At 38.0% G+C, this 24,102-nt stretch overlaps 1 long non-coding RNA gene and 1 pseudogene across 1 annotated transcript in view; one reads left to right on the top strand and one right to left on the bottom strand.

Moving 5' to 3' along the window:
* The window catches only part of LOC143663668 (uncharacterized), an 80,847-nt gene that overhangs the window by 46,502 nt on the left and 10,243 nt on the right, over positions 1–24,102 (bottom strand). The gene's annotated exons all lie outside the window — the stretch shown is intronic.
* On the top strand, positions 883–13,952 carry LOC143663740 (NEDD8 ultimate buster 1 pseudogene; annotated as a pseudogene).

The following is a 24,102-nucleotide window of genomic DNA, read 5'->3' on the forward strand; positions in this document are numbered from 1 at the left end:
CTTTGTGTTCCCTACATATTTCTCCTTGCGCTCAAAGTATAGTAACAATTCAGTAACCTATGAGAATCAGGATTGATCACTCAGCTAACACAGTAACCCTTTTTCGGCCCGTTGGTTCAGTGGCGCAGAGCTCAAGATTTCCAGAAAATTTATTAGGCGCAATAAGTAAAAGTGTCACTCTAATAATTTCCCAAGCATTTTGACTTTGGTCAGATCAATTCTATTTCAATATGGGAATCTCAGATTATATGATAGCTTTGTCTACTGTGGTCAGGCATTCCGTCTCCATGTGGGTCCAGAAGTACACCAAAAACCATTCCCTAAAGGGCATGGTCATTACAAAAGAGGAAAGGAGAAAATAAATAAATAAAAAGAAAAAAACAAAAAAGAGGGCATAGTGATGCACGGGTAGTTCAGTGGTTAGAATTCCCATCTTTCATGCAGGAAACAAGGATTTGATTCTTGGACCATGCACCCAAAAATAATAGAGGGCAAGAATTTATTCAAAATCCTAGGGAACTTCAGTCCATTCCCTACACAGCATCATCTTCTGCCATTTAGGACCTTAGAACTGGTAGTTCATAAGGTTAGGTGGAAGGCATTTTGGAAGAACTGATTGCATTATAGCCTTGAGCAGCTGAAGAATGATTTTCTGCTTTGGACCACACTCAAAACTGGAAACTTAATGGGATTCCTGGGTCACAGCAGAATACCAAAATATAGCATGTGTTGCCTCCAAAATCTAAAATGCATTGTGTTCAACTTGTCTTTTGATTTGAATTGGGAAGTCTTAACATGCCCTGTACCCCTGGACTCCCAAAAATTTCACTGAGGTAATTGACCCCTAAATTTACATAGTTTATCTCACATCTTCTGGCAAACATGGGTATTATAAAGGCATTTAAGGTACTGTTAATCAAAGTATAGTCTATAAACCTGGACTGGTGGCTGTTAATGGTTCCCAATGAACATAGACATGGAGAATAAGTACTTAGAAACTCTTTTTCTTTTGTACACTTTATGATGGGGTCACATTTTATTCTTTTGCCATGTGAGTATCCCATTACTGTTGCATCACAGTTGAATTTGTTTGTTTGTTTGTTTGTTTTTGGTTTCTCTGTTTTCTGGGAAGTACATAGGTCTGGAATCGACCCATGTCTCCTGCACAAAAGGCGAGAATTCTGCCACTGAACTACCCTCACACCCCAAGTACATAGAAACTTTTACATCTTGACAGAATCTAATGAAATAACCAGACTTTTATTTTCATGCTTTTTATTCCATTTTTCTAGCAATTTCTTTTGTTGTATTTTTCAAAATTATTGATTTGAGTAGATTAGAATTTTAAAAAACTGGCCCATCATCTATGATTGTTTGAGAAACAATGATCTAGGATATCTACTACTTTCTGCTCATCAGATTCTATCAGCTTCATGTCATCAGTATGGTGGAGCAATATAATATCCTATGCAGTAGGGGTACAAGGGTAGTTCAGTGGTAGAATTCTTGCCTGCCATACAGGAGACTGGGGTTCCATTCCTAACTCATGCCCTTCCCAAACAAACAAACAAGAAAACAAACAAATGATAAGCAAAACAAATAAAAATTTGACAAATGGTGCTGCAATAAGGGGATACTAACATAGAAAAAGAATGAAATGTGACCCCTGCCATACAGCATAAAAAAGGGGAAAAAAATCCTATGGGGTGATAAAATGATCAAGTGTCCTATGGAGTAAATTATGACAGAGTCAGAGAGATTGATTAATACTGAAGTAAGACAGAGATGTATATTCCTAGTTTTGTCAGGTAAAGCAAACCACTTCTGCTGCTCTCTGAGGAGAAAAAGAAAAAAAGAATTACCACTGCATACTGGGTGCAGGGATTATATTGCTTTGTTCTAGCAAAGAAACTTAATTTAAAATAATCTATTATTGTTCCCTAAAACCAATCCATCTCCATCCCATCTTTAATGGTTGCACTAATCTCTCTGATTCTCCTCTCCAGTATTACAAATACTACTTTTGATTTAGTAATTTGAAAGGGAGGAGCAGTTTCAATAGTTTATATTAGGCTTTTTATGCCAAAATGGCCTTAAGCTATTCATCATCTGATACTCAATAAGGTCCACTCTGACTGAAGGATCACAATGGTTTTCTGGATCTCTAGGGACAATCATTACTTTAGAACCACTGATCAATAATCTTCAAAAAGACTAGTCTTTTTTTTTCTTTTTTCCATATTCAAGTTTCATGGCAAAAGACAAATCACTTGAGGAAGCTAAGAAAGAAAAAGATTTACTGAACACATTTAAAGTATTGCAGGCATTCTTTCAAAAGGATCCAGCTACCTCTTGAATCAGAGACTGGCGATGTGAAAATGGCTCAACTCTCATCATGTTAATTCAAGTCAGTTACAATTCATTGGACCTAAAGGCTTTATGTTATTTATTTTGGTTATGAAGATCAAGTAAGACCTAGTAGTCTGACCATTTGATTCAACAGAGGAAACATTATCTTTTAGTCCTCAAAAAGACCCCAGAAATCAAAACATTCTGATTATTACCTTAACTCTGTTCCTAATAAGTTAACAAAGCACTCCTTGGTTCTGGCAGTTACCACTTGAATTTTACCCCCTAGGATCCCATCAGATCTTCCATCTTTATCCCCAATCCTTTAGAGGATATCTTCTAAAGTACTTCTTAAGAATATCAGTACTCCTTTTATCAATGTTTTTCTCAATGACTTTGTGAAGAGAGTTTTTCAGAAGCATTTGCAAAAGCACAAGTTAGGAGAAAGAGATGGAATGATATATATAAAATTGGTAAACCCTTAACTGTACTGACAAAGAAAAAAAAGAGGATATAAATAATTAAAATCAGAAATGAAAAGGGGCAGATTACAACTGAGCTTACTGAAATAGAAAGGACTCTAATAAGATATTATGAACAATTGTATACAATAAATTAGATGACCCAGATGAAATGGACAAATTCTTAGAAGCACAAAGCCTACATTGATTGAAAAAGAAATAGATGATTTGAACAAACCAATTACTAGTAAAGAGACTGAATCAGTAATCAAAAACCTTCTGTGCTGGTTTGAAAGGATTTATGTACTCTAGAAAAGCCATGTTTTAATCCTATTCAATCTTGTGAGAGGGGCCATTTCTCTTAATCCCTATTAAATAATGTGTGTTGGAAACTTGATTAGGTTATCTCCACAGAGATGTGATACCCACTTGTAGGTATTAACCGTTCATTAGAGGTAGATGTGACTCTACCCATTCTAGGTGTGTCTTGATTCATTTACTGGAATCCTTTAAAAGAGGAAGAATTTTGGAGAAAGCTTGAGAATGACAGGAGAACAACAGAGCAGAGTGACGAGAATGACAAGAAAACCATGGAGCCCATCAGCCAGGGGCAGTGACCTTTGTAGATGAAGAAAGAGAACATCCCCAGGGAGCTCCATGAAGCCCTGGAGAGGAAGCTACTAGACATTGCCATGTTTGCCACATGCCTTTCCAGTTGAGAGAGAAATCCTGAACTTCATTTGTCTTTCTTGAGTGATGGTAACTTCTTGTTGGTATCTTAACTTGGATATTTTTATAGACTTGCTTTAATTGGGATATTTTCTCAGCCTTAGAACTGTAAACTGACTACTTATTAAATTCCCCTTTTAAAAGCCATTCTGTTTCTGGTATATTGCATTCCAGCAACTAGCAAACTAGAATGCCTTAAAACTAAGAAAAGCCCAAGAAAGACCAGACGGTTTCATAAAAGAATGCTGCCAAACATTCCAAGAAAACTTAATTCCAATTCTGCTCAAACTTTTCCAAGGTATTGAAGAGGAGGGAACACTCCCTAACTCATTCTATGAGGTCAACATCACCCTCATACTGAAGCCAGAAAACTATACCACAAGAAAAGAAAACCATTAGCCAATACCTCTTATGAATATATATGCAAAAATCCTCAAGAAATTAATAGCAAACGTAATCTACCAGCATATTAAAAGAATCATACACTATGCTTAAGTGAGACTTATCCCTGATCTGCAAGGTTGGTTCAACAATAAGAAAATTAATGAATTTATTATGCCACATTAGCAGAATTAAGGGGAAAATTACATGATCATCTCAATTGATGCAGAGAAAGCATTTGACAAAATACAGCACCGCTTCTTGATAAAAACACTTAGAATATTAGGAATAGAAGGAGACATCCTCAACATGATAAAAGGGCATATATGAAAAGCCTACAGTTAACGTCCAACTCATTGGGAAATGCTGAAAGCTTTCTCTTTAAGAAATGGAACAAGACAAGGATACCCACTGCCACCATTGTTATTCAATATTGAAAGGAATCTCTTGCAGTAATTAGGCAGGAAAAATAAATAAAAGGCATTCAAATCAGAAAGGAAGAAGTAAAACTTTCCTTATTTTCAGATGGTATGGTACTATATACAGAAAATCCTAATAAATCAAACCAAGCTCCTAGAGCTAATAAATAAATTCAGCAAAGTGGTGGGGTACAAGATCAACACCCCCACAGAAATTTTAATATACACAAACCATAAACAATTGGATGAAGAAATCATCCAATCAAGAGAAAACTTTCATTCACAATAGCTACTAAAAGAATCAAATATCTAGGAATATATCTAGCCAAAAATATAAAGAACTTTTTTTTGTACACAGAAATCTACAAAACACTGCTAAAATAAATCAAAGACCTAAATAAATGGAAGGACATTCTGTGTTCAGGTACTAAAAGAAAAATATTGTTTAGGTGTCAATACCACCCAAATCAATTTATAGATTCAATGCAATCCCAATGAAAATTCTGTCACCTTCTGGTCATAAATGGAAAAGCCAATCATCAAGTTCATATGTAAAGATAAAGGACCCTGAATAGCTAAAACCATCTTGAAAAAATAAGAATGACATGGAAGAGTCACACTTCCCAAACTTAAAACTTATTGCAAAGCTACAGTCATCAAAACAGTATGCTACTGGCATGTGGATAGACATATTGACCAGTGGAATAGAATTGAAAGCTCAGAAATCAACCCTCACATTTATGACCAACTGATTTTTGACAAAGTGACAAAGACGACTCAATTGGGAGAGAAGAGTCTCTACAACAAGTAGAAGATTGTCATTAACAAAAAAATAAATAAAAGAAGGAGGACCCCTAACTCACACCATATATAAAGCTCAACTCAAAATTGACCAAGGCTGGAAGATGGCGGCTTAGTAAGACGCGCGGATCTTAGTTTCTTCTCCAGGACACCTACTAGGGGAGTAGAAACGATACAGAAAGCGCCCAAAGCCACAACAGAGATAAAAAAGACAGCATACCCCATCCTGGAACAGCTGGCTGGCTGAGAGAAGCAGCTCGGGTGAGATCGCCGAGGCGCGCGGGCCTTACCGGGTGGGGTGGCAAGCGGCCGGAGTTACTCCCTTCCCCCTTCCCGGGCCGGCTGGGAGAATTGGAGAGGCGGTCCCCTGAAACAAAGACGGCTGGCGCCCACACCACGCGCAGCCCCCGGACCAACTGAGAGAATTGGATCGGAAACCCCCAGGCCGCGGAGAACGGTGACGGGTGGGGGAGGCCCCTTCCAAACCCGTGACTCCCGGGGAACGTGCACTCTCTCAGGCGGGCCGCTGCCGCTGGCGCCCTCCCGCCACGCTTGTTGCCCAGGGCCAACTAGGAAATTCGGACGGGCTCTTTCCCTGGCTGCGGCGACCAGCAACCCTCCCTGCGTTCGGACCCCGGGCCGGCTCAAGCCGTTTCGGCTAGCGAACCCCCCGGACGGTGAGAGTTTTCCAAAGTTTAAGGTCCCACAGCACCTTTTACTGGTGGGACCCGCAGACAAACGTGTGCCACGAGCGCCACCTACTGGGCAGGATAAGAAAAACAGAACCCAGAGATTTCACAGAAAAATATTACAACCTTGCTGGGTCCAACACCAAGAGAAATCTGAATAAATGCCCAGACGCCAGCAGCAGAAGATAACTGTCCACGCTCAAAAGATTGAGAATATGGCCCAGTCAAAGGAACAAACCAATAGCTCAAATGAGACACAAGAGCTGAGACAACTAATCCTGAATATACGAACAGAAATGGAAAACCTCTTCAAAAATGAAATCGATAAATTGAGGGAGGACATGAAGAGGACATGGGCTGAACATAAAGAAGAAATAGAAAAACTGAAAAAACAAATCGCAGAACTTATGGAAGTGAAGGATAAAGTAGCAAACATAGAAAAAATAATGGATAGCTACAATGATAGATTTAAAGAGACAGAAGATAGAATTAGTGATTTGGAGGATGGAACATCTGAATCCCAAAAAGAAACAGAAACTATCGGGAAAAGAATGGAAAAATTTGAACAGGGTATCAGGGAACTCAAGGACAATATGAACCGCACAAATATACGTGTTGTGGGTGTCCCAGAAGGAGAAGAGAAGGGAAAAGGAGGAGAAAAACTAATGGAAGAAATTTTCACTGAAAATTTCCCAACTCTTATGAAAGACCTAAAATTACAGATCCAAGAAGTGCAGCGCACCCCAAAGAGATTAGACCCAAATAGGCGTTCTCCAAGACACTTACTAGTTAGAATGTCAGAGGTCAAAGAGAAAGAGAAGATCTTGAAAGCAGCAAGAGAAAAACAATCCATTACATACAAGGGAAACCCAATAAGACTTTGTGTAGATTTCTCAGCAGAAACCATGGAAGCTAGAAGACAGTGGGATGATATATTTAAAATACTAAAAGAGAAAAACTGCCAACCAAGACTCCTATATCCAGCAAAATTATCCTTCAAAAATGAGGGAGAAATTAAAACATTCTCAGACAAAAAGTCACTGAAAGAATTTGTGACCAAGAGACCAGCTCTGCAAGAAATACTAAAGGGAGCACTAGAGTCAGATACAAAAAGACAGAAGAGAGAGATATGGAAAAGAGTGTAGAAAGAAGGAAAATCAGATATGATATATATAATACAAAAGGCAAAATGTTAGAGGAAAATATTATCCAAACAGTAATAACACTAAATGTCAATGGACTGAATTCCCCAATCAAAAGACATAGATTGGCAGAATGGATTAAAAAACAGGATCCTTCTATATGCTGTCTACAGGAAACACATCTTAGACCCAAAGATAAACATAGGTTGAAAGTGAAAGGCTGGGAAAAGATATTTCATGCAAATAACAACCAGAAAAGAGCAGGAGTGGCTATACTAATATCCAACAAATTAGACTTCAAATGTAAAACAGTCAAAAGAGACAAAGAAGGACACTATATACTAATAAAAGGAACAATTAAACAAGAAGACATAACAATCATAAATATTTACGCACCGAATCAGAATGCCCCAAAATACGTGAGGAATATACTGCAAACACTGAAAAGGGAAATAGACTCATATACCATAATAGTTGGAGACTTCAACTCACCACTCTCATCAAGGGACAGAACATCTAGACAGAGGATCAACAAAGAAATAGAGAATCTGAATATTACTATAAATGAACTAGACTTAATAGACATTTATAGGACATTACATCCCACAACAGCAGGATACACCTTTTTCTCAAGTGCTCATGGATCATTCTCAAAGATAGACCATATGCTGGGTCACAAAGCAAGTCTTAACAAATTTAAAAAGATTGAAATATTACACAACACTTTCTCAGACCATAAAGGAATGATGTTGGAAATCAATAATAGGCAGAGTGCCAGAAAATTCACAAATAAGTGGAGGCTCAACAACACACTCCTAAACAATGACTGGGTCAAAGAAGAAATTGCAAGAGAAATTAGCAAATACCTCGAGGCGAATGAAAATGAAAACACAACATATCAAAACTTATGGGACGCAGCAAAGGCAGTGCTAAGAGGGAAATTTATTGCTCTAAATGCCTATATCAGAAAAGAAGAAAAGGCAAAAATTCAGGAATTAACTATCCATTTGGAAGAACTGGAGAAAGAACAGCAAGCTAACCCCAAAGCAAGCAAAAGGAAAGAAATAACAAAGATTAGAGCACAAATAAATGAAATTGAAAACATGAAAACAATAGAGAAAATCAGTAAGGCCAGAAGTTGGTTCTATGAGAAAATCAATAAGATTGATGGGCCCTTAGCAAGATTGACAAAAAGAAGAAGAGAGAGGATGCAAATAAATAAGATCAGAAATGGAAGAGGAGACATAACTACTGACCTCACAGAAATAAAGGAGGTAATAACAGGATACTATGAACAGCTTTACGCTAATAAATACAACAATTTAGAGGAAATGGACGGGTTCCTGGAAAGACATGAACAACCAACTTTGACTCAAGAAGACATAGATGACCTCAACAAACCAATCACAAGTAAAGAAATTGAATTAGTCATTCAAAAGCTTCCTAAAAAGAAAAGTCCAGGACCAGATGGCTTCACATGTGAATTCTACCAAACGTTCCAGAAAGAATTAGTACCAATTCTCTTCAAACTCTTCAAAAAAATCGAAGTGGAGGGAAAACTACCTAATTCATTCTATGAAGCCAACATCACCCTCATACCAAAACCAGGCAAAGATATTACAAAAAAAGAAAACTACAGACCAATCTCTCTAATGAATACAGATGCAAAAATCCTCAATAAAATTCTAGCAAATCGTATCCAACAACACATTAAAAGAATTATAAATCATGACCAAGTAGGATTCATCCCAGGTATGCAAGGATGGTTCAACATAAGAAAATCAATTAATGTAATACACCATATCAACAAATCAAAGCAGAAAAATCACATGATCATCTCAATTGATGCAGAGAAGGCATTCGACAAGATTCAACATCCTTTCCTGTTGAAAACACTTCAAAAGATAGGAATACAAGGGAACTTCCTTAAAATGATAGAGGGAATATATGAAAAACCCACAGCTAATATCATCCTCAATGGGGAAAAATTGAAAACTTTCCCCCTAAGATCAGGAACAAGACAAGGATGTCCACTATCACCACTATTATTCAACATTGTGTTGGAGGTTCTAGCCAGAGCAATTAGACAAGAAAAAGAAATACAAGGCATCAAAATTGGAAAGGAAGAAGTAAAACTATCACTGTTTGCAGACGATATGATACTATACGTCGAAAACCCGGAAAAATCCACAACAAAACTACTAGAGCTAATAAATGAGTACAGCAAAGTAGCAGGTTACAAGATCAACATTCAAAAATCTGTAGCATTTCTATACACTAGTAAGGAACAAGCTGAGGGGGAAATCAAGAAACGAATCCCATTCACAATTGCAACTAAAAGAATAAAATACCTAGGAATAAATTTAACTAAAGAGACAAAAAACCTATATAAAGAAAACTACAAAAAACTGCTAAAAGAAATCACAGAAGACCTAAATAGATGGAAGGGCATACCGTGTTCATGGATTGGAAGACTAAATATAGTTAAGATGTCAATCCTACCTAAATTGATTTACAGATTCAATGCAATACCAATCAAAATCCCAACAACTTATTTTTCAGAAATAGAAAAACCAATAAGCAAATTTATCTGGAAGGGCAGGGTGCCCCGAATTGCTAAAAACATCTTGAGGAAAAAAAACGAAGCTGGAGGTCTCGCGCTGCCTGACTTTAAGGCATATTATGAAGCCACAGTGGTCAAAACAGCATGGTATTGGCATAAAGATAGATATATCGACCAATGGAATCGAATAGAGTGCTCAGATATAGACCCTCTCATCTATGGACATTTGATCTTTGATAAGGCAGTCAAGCCAACTCACCTGGGACAGAACAGTCTCTTCAATAAATGGTGCCTAGAGAACTGGATATCCATATGCAAAAGAATGAAAGAAGACCCATCTCTCACACCCTATACAAAAGTTAACTCAAAATGGATCAAAGATCTAAACATTAGGTCTAAGACCATAAAACAGTTAGAGGAAAATGTTGGGAGATATCTTATGGATCTTACAACTGGAGGCGGTTTTATGGACCTTAAACCTAAAGCAAGAGCACTGAAGAAGGAAATAAATAAATGGGAACTCCTCAAAATTAAACACTTTTGTGCATCAAAGAACTTCATCAAGAAAGTAGAAAGACAGCCTTCACAATGGGAGACAATATTTGGAAATGATATATCAGATAAAGGTCTAGTATCCAGAATTTATAAAGAGATTGTTCATCTCAACAACAAAAAGACAGCCAACCCAATTACAAAATGGGAAAAAGACTTGAACAGACACCTATCAGAAGAGGAAATACGGATGGCCAAGAGGCACATGAAGAGATGCTCAATGTCCCTGGCCATTAGAGAAATGCAAATCAAAACCACAATGAGATATCATCTCACACCCACCAGAATGGCCATTATCAACAAAACAGAAAATGACAAGTGCTGGAGAGGATGCGGAGAAAGAGGCACACTTATCCACTGTTGGTGGGAATGTCAAAGGGTGCAACCACTGTGGAAGGCAGTTTGGCGGTTCCTCAAAAAGCTGAATATAGAATTGCCATACGACCCAGCAATACCATTGCTAGGTATCTACTCAAAGGACTTAAGGGCAAAGACACAAACGGACATTTGCACACCAATGTTTATAGCAGCATTATTTACAATTGCAAAGAGATGGAAACAGCCAGAATCTCCATCAACAGAAGAGTGGCTAAACAAACTGTGGTATATACATACGATGGAATATTATGCAGCTTTAAGACAAGATAAACTTATGAACCATGTAATAACATGGATGGACCTAGAGAATATTATGCTGAGTGAATCCAGCCAAAAACTAAAGGACAAATACTGTATGGTCCCACTGATGTGAACGGACATTCGAGAATAAACTTGAAATATGTCATTGGTAACAGAGTTCAGCAGGAGTTAGAAACAGGGTAAGACAATGGGTAATTGAAGCTGAAGGGATACAGACTGTGCAACAGGACTAGATACAAAAACTCAAAAATGGACAGCACAATAATACCTAATTGTAAAGTAATCATGTTAAAACACTGAATGAAGCTGCATCTGAGCTATAGGTTTTTGTTTTGTTTTGTGTTGTTTTGTTTTGATTTTACTATTATTACTTTTATTTTTTTCTCTATATTAACATTCTATATCTTTTTCGGTTATGTTGCTAGTTCTTCTAAACCAATGCAAATGTACTAACAAATGATGATCATGCAGCTATGTGATGATGTTAAGAATTAATGATTGCATGTGTAGAATGGTATGATCTCTAAATGTTGGGTTAATTTCTTTTTTCTGTTAATTAAAAAAAAAAAGAGAAGGGATAATTGGAGATGAAGGGATACAGACTGTACAACGGGACTGGATATAAAAACTCAGAAATGGACAGCACAATACTACCCAATTGTAATGCAATTATGTTAAAACACTGAATGAAGCTGCATGTGAGGTATAGGTTTTTTGTTTTTGTTTTTTTTGTTTTTTTTTTCTTTCTATTATCGTTTTAATTCTTATTCTGTTGTCTTTTTATTTCTTTTTCTAAATCGATGCAAATGTACTAAGAAATGATGAATATGCAACTATGTGATGTTATTAAGAATTACTGATTGTACATGTACATTGAAATGATTTCTAATTGTTTTGTTAATTCTTTTTTTAATAAAAAAAAAAATGAAAAAAAAAAATTGACCAAGACCTTAATATAAGAGCTAGAGCTATCAAACTCCAAGAAGAAAATGGAAAGAAGCATCTTCAGGACCACATGTTAGGCATTATTTTCTTAGAGGTTATGCCTAAAGCACAAGCAGAGAAAGAGAAAAAATAGATAAAAGGGACATCATCAAAAGTAAACATTTTTGTTTCTCAAGGGAGTCTAATGTGAAAATAAAATAACTGACACAATGATAGAAATTATTTGGAAAACACATATCTGATAAAGGATTAATATTCGGAATATACAAAGAAATAATTCAACTTAACACAAAAAGATATACAACCTAATTTAAAAGTTGGCAAACAACTTGAACAGACATATCTCCAAAAAAGATACAAAAATAGCCAAAAAAAAAGTACAAGAAAAGCCTCCCCCACCCCTCCTCCTTGGGCGTGAGGGCTGTGCAGAGTCGGAATCTGGGTTCATCTGGAGTGGCACAGGATGGCACAAAAGAAATACATACCTTCAAGTGAAATTGGCCCAGTTTTTAAGGGAAGACAGAATTCAATTTTGGAAACCTCCATAGACATGAAAATAAAGAGGTTGGTTTGGCATTGAAGGGCCTTGCTAAGAAATACTCTGACAAGCTAGAATGTTGTGAAAATGAGATTGAAAAGATAATAGAAGAAATACATTGCAAAGCAATTGAACATAGAACAGGAAATGAAAATTATAATTTAGGTATTTTTATGTCCAAGACTAAGAAAAGATAGGAAAAACTTGTTGAAGACCCGATTGCACATCACTGGCGGGGAACTGAGGTCTAAAATAGCTGAAATCTTTGGATTTCAAGAAAATTCTATCAAAATTGTAATAAATAAGAAACAGCTTCAACTAGCGAAAACGCTTGAAGAACAACAGTGACAATACAATGTGAAAGCAATGGTACTCAAATTAAAGCAGTCGGAAGAAGATGGGAAAAAAAAAAACTTTCAGGTAGAAGAAGAGCAAAATGAAGCCAAATTAAAAGAAAAAAGAACACAGAGAACTAAGAGAGGACTGGAAATGCTGGCAGAGAGAGCTGAGATGGTGGTGGATCCAGAATCTATACCCTACTTAGATATAGCTAACCAAACAGGCAGATCAATCAGAACTCCCCCATCAGAAAGAAGAGCCCTCATGTTAGCTATGGGATATCATAAGAAGGGCAGAGCTTTCCTGAAAAGAAAAGAATATGGAATAGCATTGCCATGTCTGTTGGACACTGACAAATATTTCTATGAGTGTTGCAGAGGGCTACTGGATACAGTAGATAACTATGCAGTACTCCAGCTAGATATAGCGTGGTGTTACTTCCACTTGGAACAACTGGAATGCCTTGATGCAGAAAAAACAAAATTAAACTTGGCCCAGAAATGCTTTAAAAATTGTTATGGAGAAAATCATCAGAGACTGGTCTATATAAAATAAAATTGTGGGAAAGAGAAGATATTGTTCCTAAGACTTTACTTGCTTCAGGGTATCCAAAACTATTATAGTGGAAATGGGTGAAGAGGCTTGTGAGTATCTCAACAAGGCATGTCAGCTTTTTAAAGAGCTATATATTGATCCATTAAAAGTTCACAATTTGTTGCAGTTGGACTTTACTGCCCAGGAAGCCTGGCTTGGCTTACAAGCATAATGTGGACCATGCGGCCACTCACATTACCAACCTCAGAGAGGAACTGTCTCAAATAAGGAAAGAGGAAAAAGAAAAGAAAAGATGCCACCTAGAGAACATAAACTCTGAAAGAAATGGGCTACTCCATTCATGCAGCCAAACAGGTCCTCCATCAGGCAAGCGGAAACCTGGATGAAGCGCTGAAGATTCTTCTCAGTAATCCTCATATGTGGTGGTTAAATAATTCAGATCCTGAAACTAACAATCATCAAGAAAGTCCTCCCCAGGAAAACATTGACCACCTGGTCTGCATGGGTTTTGATGCTGTAGCTGCTGAAGCTGCACTGAGAGTGTTCAGGGGGAACATCCAGCTGACAGCTCAGACCCTGGCGCACAATGGAGGCAGTCCTCCCCCTGACCTACAGTTCTCAGTGGAAGATTCTTCATCAACACCATCATCCACCTCCCCTTCAGGTTCTGCAGGTACTTCTAGTGCCTCAACAGATGGAGATATGGAGACAGGTAGTCAATGAAATATTGGAAGATATTCCAGAACATGAAGATGATTATCTTGACTCAACTCTGGAAGATGAACAAATTATTATTGCAGAGTATTTATCCTATGTAGAAAATATAAAATCAACAGTAAAGAAAAACTAAATAATGGACAGAAATAAGTACTAAGTTTCTGCTTGTAAATTCTATCATTATGAAAAGTCTAATGCAGGTCTTTTCTTCTTACCCTCTATCTGATTTCATTACAAGAGTGATTCCTACTTGGATGTAGGAGGGGACAGGCAGGAAATAGAGGCATATCAAGTAAAGAGAAGACTTGGTGGGGAGAGAGTTTTGGTGAGTAATGGATGGTCTTGGTGAGTAAAGGAAGAGCTTCCTTTGGCCCAACTCTTGTAAGTCTTCTTCTGATTTAAGTTCTGCATTCCTAACTCTGCCCCGTGCTTGGTTGCTTTTCACCAGAAATGGGAAGGAGTGAGGGTTAGATTGCAGTGGAGAGGAGGGTGGTGGGCTGGTTTGAAAGGATGTATGTCCCCTATAAAAGCCATGTTTTAATCTAAATCCCATTTCATAAAGGTAGAATAATCCCTATTCAGTACTGTATGTTTGAAACTGTAATCAGATCATGACTCTGGAGGTGTGATTTAATCAAGAGTGGTTGTTAAACTGGATTAGGTGATGACATGTCTCCACCCATTTGGGTGGGTCCTGATAAGTTTCTGGAGCCCTATAAAAGAGGAAACATATTGGAGAATGAAGGAGATTTGGAAAGAGCATAGAATGCTGCAGCACCATGAAGCAGAGTCCATGAGCCAGCGATCTCTGGAGATGAAGAAGGAAAATGCCTCCTGGAGAGCTTCATGAAACAGGAAGCCAGGAGAGAAAGCTAGCAGATAGTGCCATGCTCACCATTTGCCCTTCCAGCTGAGAGAGAAGCCCTGACTGTGTTAACCATATGCTTCTCACTTGAGAGAGAAACCTGAACTTCATTGGCTTTCTTGGATCAAGGTATCTTCCCCTGGATGGATGCCTTTGATTGGATATTTCTATAGACTTGTTTCAATTGGGACATTTTCTCAGCCTTAGTACTGTAAACTAGAAACTTATTAAATTCCCCTTTGTAAAAGTCATTCCATTTCTGGTATATTGCATTCTGGCAACTAGCAAACTAGAACAGGTGATCACTGGGGAAGGTCTCCAGGAGAAGGGTAATCAAGAGAGAAAGTGTCCTCTGATCTCTTTCCCCTTCTTCCTCTTTTCTGCCCTCCTGAACCCAACTGTTGATTCTTTTCCATCTTCCTATGATGTAGTCTCTAACTTGTTAAGCCCCATGTTTTCCTGCATCATCCTTACCACCCAGTCCATAAAATCATCCCTTAAATCTTCAATCATTTCAAGTGCTTTGGGGGCATAAAAATGAGGTTACAGTGGCCAAATCAAATTGTGGCAAATGTCTTTAGCATGAATCTTCAATGTTTTTATGCTGTTAGTTATGGTAAAATACACCTGAAATTAAAGCTTGAAATTCAAGATTGATATGTATACAGTATTCCTCTTAACAACAACAAAGTCTTTATTAAATGAGAAAGTTTTATGAAAAAAAAGTAAATGAAAAGAAGCTCAACATCATTAGCTATCAGGGAAATGCAAATCCTCCACAATAAGAAATCATTTCACATCCTTTAGAATGACTGCTACTAAAAAGAAAAGAACAGAAAATAATGGAAGATGCAAAGAAATAAGAACATTCATTCACTGCTGATGGCAATGTAAAGTGGTGCATTCTCTGTGGAAGACAGTGGTGTTTCCTCAGAAATCAAAGTATAGAAACTCAATATGACCCAGCAATTCCATTACAAGGTATATACCCAAAAGAATTGAAAGTAGGGACTCTATAAGATATTTGCACACCACTATCCATAGTGGAATTATTCACAATTGCCAAAAGATAGAAACAACCAAGGTCCATCAACCAACGAATGGATGAACAATATGTGTTATATACATACAATGGAATATTATTCAACCATAAAAAAGGAATGACATGCTAATACATGCAACAGCATGATGAAACTGGAAAACATCATGTTAAGTGAAATAAGCCAGACACAAAATGAAAAATATTGTATGATCTCACCGATTTTGAAGCAATTATAACAAGCAAACTCATAGGGTTAAAATCTAGAACATGGGTTATGAGGGGATGAGGTGAAGATAAGGAATGGGATGTTAAGGCTTAAAGTGTGTAGGGTTCTCAGCTTTTTCAACAAATGATGCTTGGAGAACTGGATATATATATATATAAAAGAATGAAAGAGGATCCCTATACAAAATTATACAAAAATTGACTCAAAATGAATTGTGATGGTTAGGTTCAGGTGTCAGCTTGGCCAAGTGATAGTGCCCAACCTGGTCAGGCAAGCACTAGCCCAACTATTACTGCAAGGATATTTTATGACTGATTGAAACCCAGAAGGTTTGTTTATTAATCACCAGTCAGTTGATTGCATCTGTGACTGATTGCATCTGTGATCAACTAAGGGTGTGTCTTCCACACATGAAAGAATCCAATCAGTTAGATTTGAGCCAATCAATTGAAGACTTAAGGAAGGAGAGAGAATTTTCATTCCTTCTTCAGCCAGCCAACCTCTACTGTAGAGATCATCAAGGAACTTCTTTAGAGTTGCCAGCCTAACAGACTAACTTATATGTTGTGGATTCTTGCATCCCCACAGTTGCATGAGACACTTTTATCCATCTCATATTTACAGATATCTCCTATTAGTTCTATTTCTCTAGAGAACCCTGAGTCATACATGGATCAAAGACTTAAATATTAGAGCTAAGACCATAAAATTTTTAGAAGAAAATATAAGGATCTTGTGGTAGGAGGGGTTTCCTTGACCTTATACCTGAAGGTACAATGAAAGAAGAAATATTAAATGAAATCTCCTCAAAATTGAAAACTTTTTTGCATCAAAAGACTTTGTCAATAAAGTAAAAAGGCAGCCTTCTCAATGGGTAAGAATATTCAGAAACCAAATATGTGACAAGAGTTTAATATCTAAAATATATAAATAAATCCTACACTTAAATAACAAAAAACCCAAATAACCCAATTTAAAAATAGGCAAAAGACATGGACAGAGGAAATATAAATGGCTAAAAAGCATATAAAGGGATGCTAGATTTCACTAGCTAGTAGGAAAAAGTAAACCAAAACCACAATGAGATACCATTACACATCTACTTGAGTGACAATTATCAAAAAAAAAAATTTAAAAAGACCAGGGAACATGTAGAGAAAGAAATATTCATGATTGGATAGGAATGAGCAATGGTACAGCCACTCTTGATGGCACTTTGCCGGTTCCTCAGGAAGCTCAGTGTAGAATTACCATATAATCTGTCAATCCCTATACTAGGGAATGAATAGACTGTTGCACAAATATTTATAGTGACATTATTCATAATTGGCAATAGATAGAAACAGCCTGAATGTTGCATCAACAACATATATATATACGATGGAATATTATGCAGCAGAAAGGAAGGAATTCATAATGAATGCAACAATGTGGATGAGCCTTGAGGTCATTATGTTGAATGAAATAATCCAGAAACAAAGGACAAATACTGTATAGTCTTACTAATATGAACTATCTATGAGAAAACTCTGAAAGTTAAATTCCAGAGTATAAGTTCTCCAGAGATAGAAAGAGGGTAGTAATTGGGCAATTGATGCTTAATGAGTACAGAATGTTTAATAAGGTTGATTGTAAAGACTCAGAAATGGATAATATAATACTATGTGATAGTAGCACAATATTGCAAATGTAATTGACAGAGATAGATGTGAAAATGGTTGAGAGAGGATGACTAGGGATATGTATGTCACCAGAAGGAAAGCTAGAGGATAAAAATTGGGACTATATAACTAAGCAAAACCTTGAGTGAATGATGATGATGATTAATCATACAAATATAAGAAAAATTTTATATGACCTACAACAAATATATGTTACCTTTATAAGGTGTCAATAATGGGGCGGTATATGGTAAGAAATACAATTAATGCAACCTAAAGTCTTATAGTTAAGAGTAAAATTGTAATATTCTTTCATTAATTGCAACAAAGGAACTATACCAAAGTTAAATGTCAATAATAAAGGGATATAAGGGAAGGGTATGGGTTTTTTTTTCCCTGAAGAAGTGGGAAAGTTTTCATATTGATTATGGTGGTGAATACATAACTATATGATTACACAAAGAGCCATTGATTATACACTTAGGATGTATTGTATGGTGTGTTAATAAAACTGTTTTAAAATGTATAGTGTTCCTATTTGGAATGATGGAAATGTTTTGGTGACAGATCATGGTGATGGTAGCACAACATTGTGCAGTTAATAGCACTGAGCTATATATCCAAATATGATAGAATGTATATATGGTAATAGAATAAATTTTTTGAAGTCCATGGAACTACACTACACAAACAGTGAACTCTAAGTTAAACCATGGACTTTAATTTTCATACAATTATTAAATGTCCTATCATCAACAGTAACAAAGGTTCCAAACCAGCACAAAGTGTTGCTAGTGGGATGGTATATGGGAATCCTGTATTTTGAGTGAGATTGTTCTGAAAACCTGTAACTTCTCTATTGAAGAAAAAAAAGATAAGGATTAATTTTCCCAAGATTGACTCCCAGCAGTAGGATAGTCTCCTGTAAAATTCCACAGAAAATGGCTATGGCCAAGCACATAAGATTATCTATTCAGGTAAAATGCTATGTTGGCATTTAAGACTAGTGGTCCACCCATCACACTGCTGTGCTTGTGAGTCTTGGATCTCAACACTTCAATCACATCAGAATGAGGATAGTTAGTCCTTACACAAGAATTCTAAAGTAGCAACTGATGGCTATTTCCAAATTGTTAGAACAATTCTTATTTCCTTGAATTGACACCCTGAATTCAGAATATCTTAACTGTTTACCCATATCCTTAAACTCAGCCCAATGTAAAGTTAAAGTCTTTCCTTTCTGGTCTAGCACACATAATATCCTTTCTTATACATTTTTTCCTAGTCTTTGTTAATATTTGGCACTTCTTTTCACTGCTAAATATAAGAAGATTTTCCCTCAGGATCAGACTTTGTAAACGCCCCTGGGATATGCTGATATTGATTTATGTCAAGGTAATTCAGAAATGGCAGGGATGTGACATGAGGAGAGCTGACACTGACTTAGCAAGATAACTGCATCAAGAGAGTCTTTACAAATTGTCTGCCAATAAATGACCAGATCCATGGAAAGGAAGGAGGAACCACATTTGATAATTAGCAACACAGTGCTGAAGCTCCATCCAGGAATAAAGAGATTTCCAATACTTCTGCAAGTCTCTCTCTTGACACACACAAAACCCAGAGGAGTTTCATTGTTCAGGCTACCCAAATTCATCCTAAACCACCTAAGTGCTCCCATCCCAATTTTTAACATCCCAGTCTTTCCTAATCAATTAATGTCCAAACACTCACACACAAAAAGCAATCTGGTAAGGCTGTATATTAAACTCATGTTATAATTTAGCAACCATGGGACCAAATTTGTACTACATCAACCCTAAAATTTTAAGAGATGAAATTTTTTAGGGGAAGCACAGAAGTTTTCTGATCACAGCCATACTACCGCACAGTCTTTTTGTATATACCTTTTTATTGTATAATATATCATTTATACAAAGCAAGGAGATAAAAAAAAACAGTAGTTCCCAAAGAACCCCTCAACAAGTATTTACAGGACAGATCACAGAGTTTTTCACGGGCTGCAATATGATCCTCTTAGTTTTTTCCTTCTAGCTACTCCAGAATATGCTACAACGCATAAATATTTCTTATCAACACAATGGACTTTTTTCTTTTTTGTGAAAAATGACATTTATGCAAAAAAAAGCAATAAATTTCAAAGCACAGCACCACAATTAGTTGTAGAACATATTTCAGAGTTTGACATGGATGTATTAGTTAGGGTTCTCTAGAGAAACAGATTCAGCAGGAAATCTCCATAGAATTAAAATTTATAAAAGTGTCTCACGTGACCATGGGAATGTACAGTCCAAAATTCATAGGGCAAGCTGTGAAACTGAGGACTCTGATGAAGGGTCTGTATGAACTCCACAGGAGAGATTCATCAGCTGAGGCAGGAAGAGAGCCTATCTCTCCTGAATTCACTTTAAAAGACTTCCGGTGATTAGATTAAGCATCACTCTGCAAAAGACACTCCCCTTGGCTGATTACAAATGAAATCAGTGGTGGATGCAGCTGACATGATCATGATTTAATTCTATGAAATGTTCTCATAGCAACAGACAGCCAGAGCACTTGCCCAAACAGACAAATGGGTACCACTACCTGGCCCAAGTTGACACATGAACCTGACCATTACAGTCCACCCCTTTTTCAATTAGGCAGCTATACACATCACCTTTAATCATACTTAATTTCTTAATAGAAAACAATAAAAGGCACAATTTTTCTTCACCTAACAATATTCAATTGTCCTGCATACAACCAGAAATATATTAAATCTCCCCAGAATAAGGTGCAAGTTCTTGGCTAATATTCATTCTGAAACTTGATATCTTATAACTTAAATACTATGACATGAACAAAACAGCATTGTAGTCTTCATTTCTGTAACTGGTCATGTGCTTTTAGTTCATATTTATCACTACCTTCTTCCACTACTCATTCCATGTTCCCTTTACCCTCAGCAAGCACCTCAGCTGGCCATGGTTCTTTGCCTGGTGGGGTGACCCAAACCTTCATTCCTGAAGTTTCAGAGCCATTGGCAGTCCTGACTGGATTGGGTTGTTGCAATTTTCCAATGATTTTAATCATAGGGCATGACAGTACTAAGACGCCCTAGGGGATCTCCTACATTCCAGGAAAACCCTTCTTTGTCTCCATTGTGTAGTTGCAGTCCTATTTCTCCCTGATAGTCAGGATCAATTGTCCAAGCCAGTAATGTAACTCTCCTCTTGGCTTGTTGATTCAGGAATATGAGTAGCCGAAAGTGACCAAGTAGCAGTCTTAGATTCCAGTTCAATGGAACCGTTGTTTCTCCTGGTGGAAGCACTACCCCTTTTGGAAATAAAACCTATAGACTAGCAAAGCTCAAGATAGCAGGGTGAGGAAGCAAAAATTTTCTTAGTGGATCACTAGGGGTAATAGTGAGTGGTGCCACTCCCATTTCCACTCCTTGGTTCCTGGACCCGTGGATCCTGGCTATGGGAGAAACAACACCATACAGTGGATACTGATTCAGAGCATACACAACTTCCTGGAGAACATTACCCTAGCCTTTCAAGGTATTGCCACATAATTGGCACCATAATTGAGTTTTCAAATTGGTAAGACTGGATAATTCCATGAGCATGTGCCCATTCCCACACTTCATTTGCTGTGAAGTGTGTTCCTTGATCAGAAGCAATGCTGTGTGGAATGCCATGACAATGGATAACACATTCTGTAAGTCCACAGATGGTAGCTTTGGCAGAAGTATTGCATGCAGGGAAAGAAAACCCATATCCAGAGTATGTGTCTAATGATTTAGAGCAAATCATTGCCCCTTCCATGAAAGAAGTGGTCCAATGTAATCAACCTGCCACCATGTAGCCAACTGGTCAGCTCGGGGAATGGTACCATATTGGAGATTGACTGTGGGTCTCTGCTGCTGGCAGATTGGGCACTCAGTAGTTACTGGAGCCAATCAGCTATGGTGAGTGGAAGTCCATGTTGCTAAGCCTATGCATAACCTCCATACCAACCACCATGACTACTTTGTTCATGAGCCCATTGAGCAATGACAGGAAATGCTGGGGAAAGAGGCGGACTGGTATCCACAGAATGGGTCATCTTATCCACTTGATTATTAAAACCTTCTTCTGCTGAAGTCACCCTGCTGTGCACATTCAGATGGGACACAAATATCTCCATGTTTTAGCCCACTCAGAAAGGTCTATCCACATACCTCTTTCCAGATTTCTTTGTCACCAATTTTCCAATTATGGTCTTTCCAAGTCCCTGACCATCCAGTCAAACCATTAGAACAACCCATGAGTCAGTGTACAAATGCACCTCTGGCCAGTTTCCTTTCCAAGCAAAATGAACAACCAGGTGCATTGCTTGAAGTTCTGCCCACTGGGAAGATTTCCTTTCAGCACTGTCCTTCAAGGACACCCCAGAAAGGGGTTGTAATGCTGCAGCTGTCCACTTTCAGGTGGTACCTGCAAATCATGCTGAACCATCTGTAAACCAGGCCTGAGTTTTCTCTTCCTCAGTCAATTCACTGTAAGGAACTCTCCGAGAGACCACAAGCTTTGGTCTGGGAAAGAGAAGGTAATGTGGCAGGAGTGGAGACCATGGGCATTTGGGCCACTTCTTCATGTAACTTACTTGTGCCTTCGGGACCTGCTCTGGCTCTATCTTGTAAATATAATTTCCATTTTACAATAGAGTGCTGCTGTGCATGCCCAACTTCATGGCTTGGTGGGTCAGGTAACACCCAGCTCATGATAGGCAACTCAGGTCTTATGGTAACTTCGTGGCCCATGGTTAAATGTTCAGTCTCCACTAAGCCCCAGTGGCAGGCCAAAAGCTGTTTCTCAAAAGGAGAGTAGTTATCTGCAGCAGATGGTAAGGCTTTGCTCCAAAATCCTAAGGGTCTGTGCTGTGATTCTCCTGTAAGGACCTACCAAAAGCTCCAATCAGCATCTGTATTTGCCACTGACACTTCCAGCACTATTGGATCTGCTGGATCATATTGCCCAAGTGGCAGAGCAGTTTGTACAGCAGCCTGGACCTGTCACAGAGCCTCCTCTTGTTCAGGTCCCCACTCAAAATTAGCAGCTTTTCTGTTCACTTGATAAGTGGGCCAGAGTATCACACCCAAATGAGGAATACGTTGTCAACAAAATCCAAAAAGACCAACTAGGCATTGTGCCTCCTTTTTGGTCATAGGAGGGGCCAGATGCAGCAACTAATCCTTCAGTTTAGAAGGGATATCTTACATGCCCCATGCCACTGGACACCTAGAAATTTCACTGAGGTGGAAGGCTCCTGTATTTCTATTGGATTTGTCTTCCCTCCTCTGACACAAAAATGCCTTACCAGTAAGTCTAGAGTAGTTTCTACTTCTTGCTCACTAGGTCCAATCAGCATGATATCATCAATATAATGGACCAGTGTGATGCCTTGTGGGAGAAAGAAATCATTAAGGTCCCTGCGGACAAGATTATGACATAAGCCTGGAGAGTTTATATACCCCTGAAGTAGGACACTAAAAGTATATTGCTGACCTTGCCAGCTGAATGCAAACTGTTTCTGGTGGTCCTTACTAACAGCTATTGAGAAAAAAGCATTTGTCAGATCAATAGTTGCATACCAGGTACCAGGGGATGTATTGATTTGCTCAAGCAATGATACCACATCTGGAACAGCAGCTACAATTGGAGTTAACACTTGGGAGAGTTTACAATAATCCACTGTCATCCTCCAATACCCACCTGTTTTCTGCACAAGCTAAATAGGAGAGCTGAAGGGGATATGGTGGGAATCACCACCCCTGCATCCTTTGAGAGTGGCAGTAATCTCTGCAATCCCCCCAGGAATCCAGTATTGATTCTGATTTACTATTTTTCTAGGTAGAGGCAGTTCTAGTGGCTTCCACTAGGGCTTTCCCACCATAACAGCCCTCACTCCACAAGTTAGAGAGTCAACATGGGGATTCTGCCAGTTGCTCAGTATGTCTACTCCAATTTTGCATTCTGTACTGGGGAAATAACTATAGATTAGGTTCTGGGGCCACTATGAGACATACCTGAACTAAAACTCCATCAATCATCTTGTAAGCCCCTACTCTGACTTGTGGACCAGAGTGACATTTTGGGCCCCTGGAATTAATGTCACTTCTGAACCAGTGTCTAATAATCCCTGAAATAGTTGAGCATTTCCATTTCCCTAATGCACAGTTATCCTGGTAAGATGCCATCGGTTTCCTTGGGGAAGGCTTGGAGGAAGATTAACAGTATAAATTTGTGGTAGTGTAACAGGGTCCTCTCCTAGAAGGACCTGGCTTCTCCCTTATTTGAGGGGCTGTGGATCTGAAACTGTCAAATCTGGAAATTGATTAAGGGGCCATAACTCTCTGTTTTTGTAATTCAAGTTAGACTTCTGTTCACTTGACCTAGAACTCTTTTGTTTATACAGCTCAAGCAGGAATTTAGTAGGCAG

This window comes from Tamandua tetradactyla, chromosome 19, assembly GCF_023851605.1.
Source record: "Tamandua tetradactyla isolate mTamTet1 chromosome 19, mTamTet1.pri, whole genome shotgun sequence".
Taxonomy (NCBI): domain Eukaryota; kingdom Metazoa; phylum Chordata; class Mammalia; order Pilosa; family Myrmecophagidae; genus Tamandua; species Tamandua tetradactyla.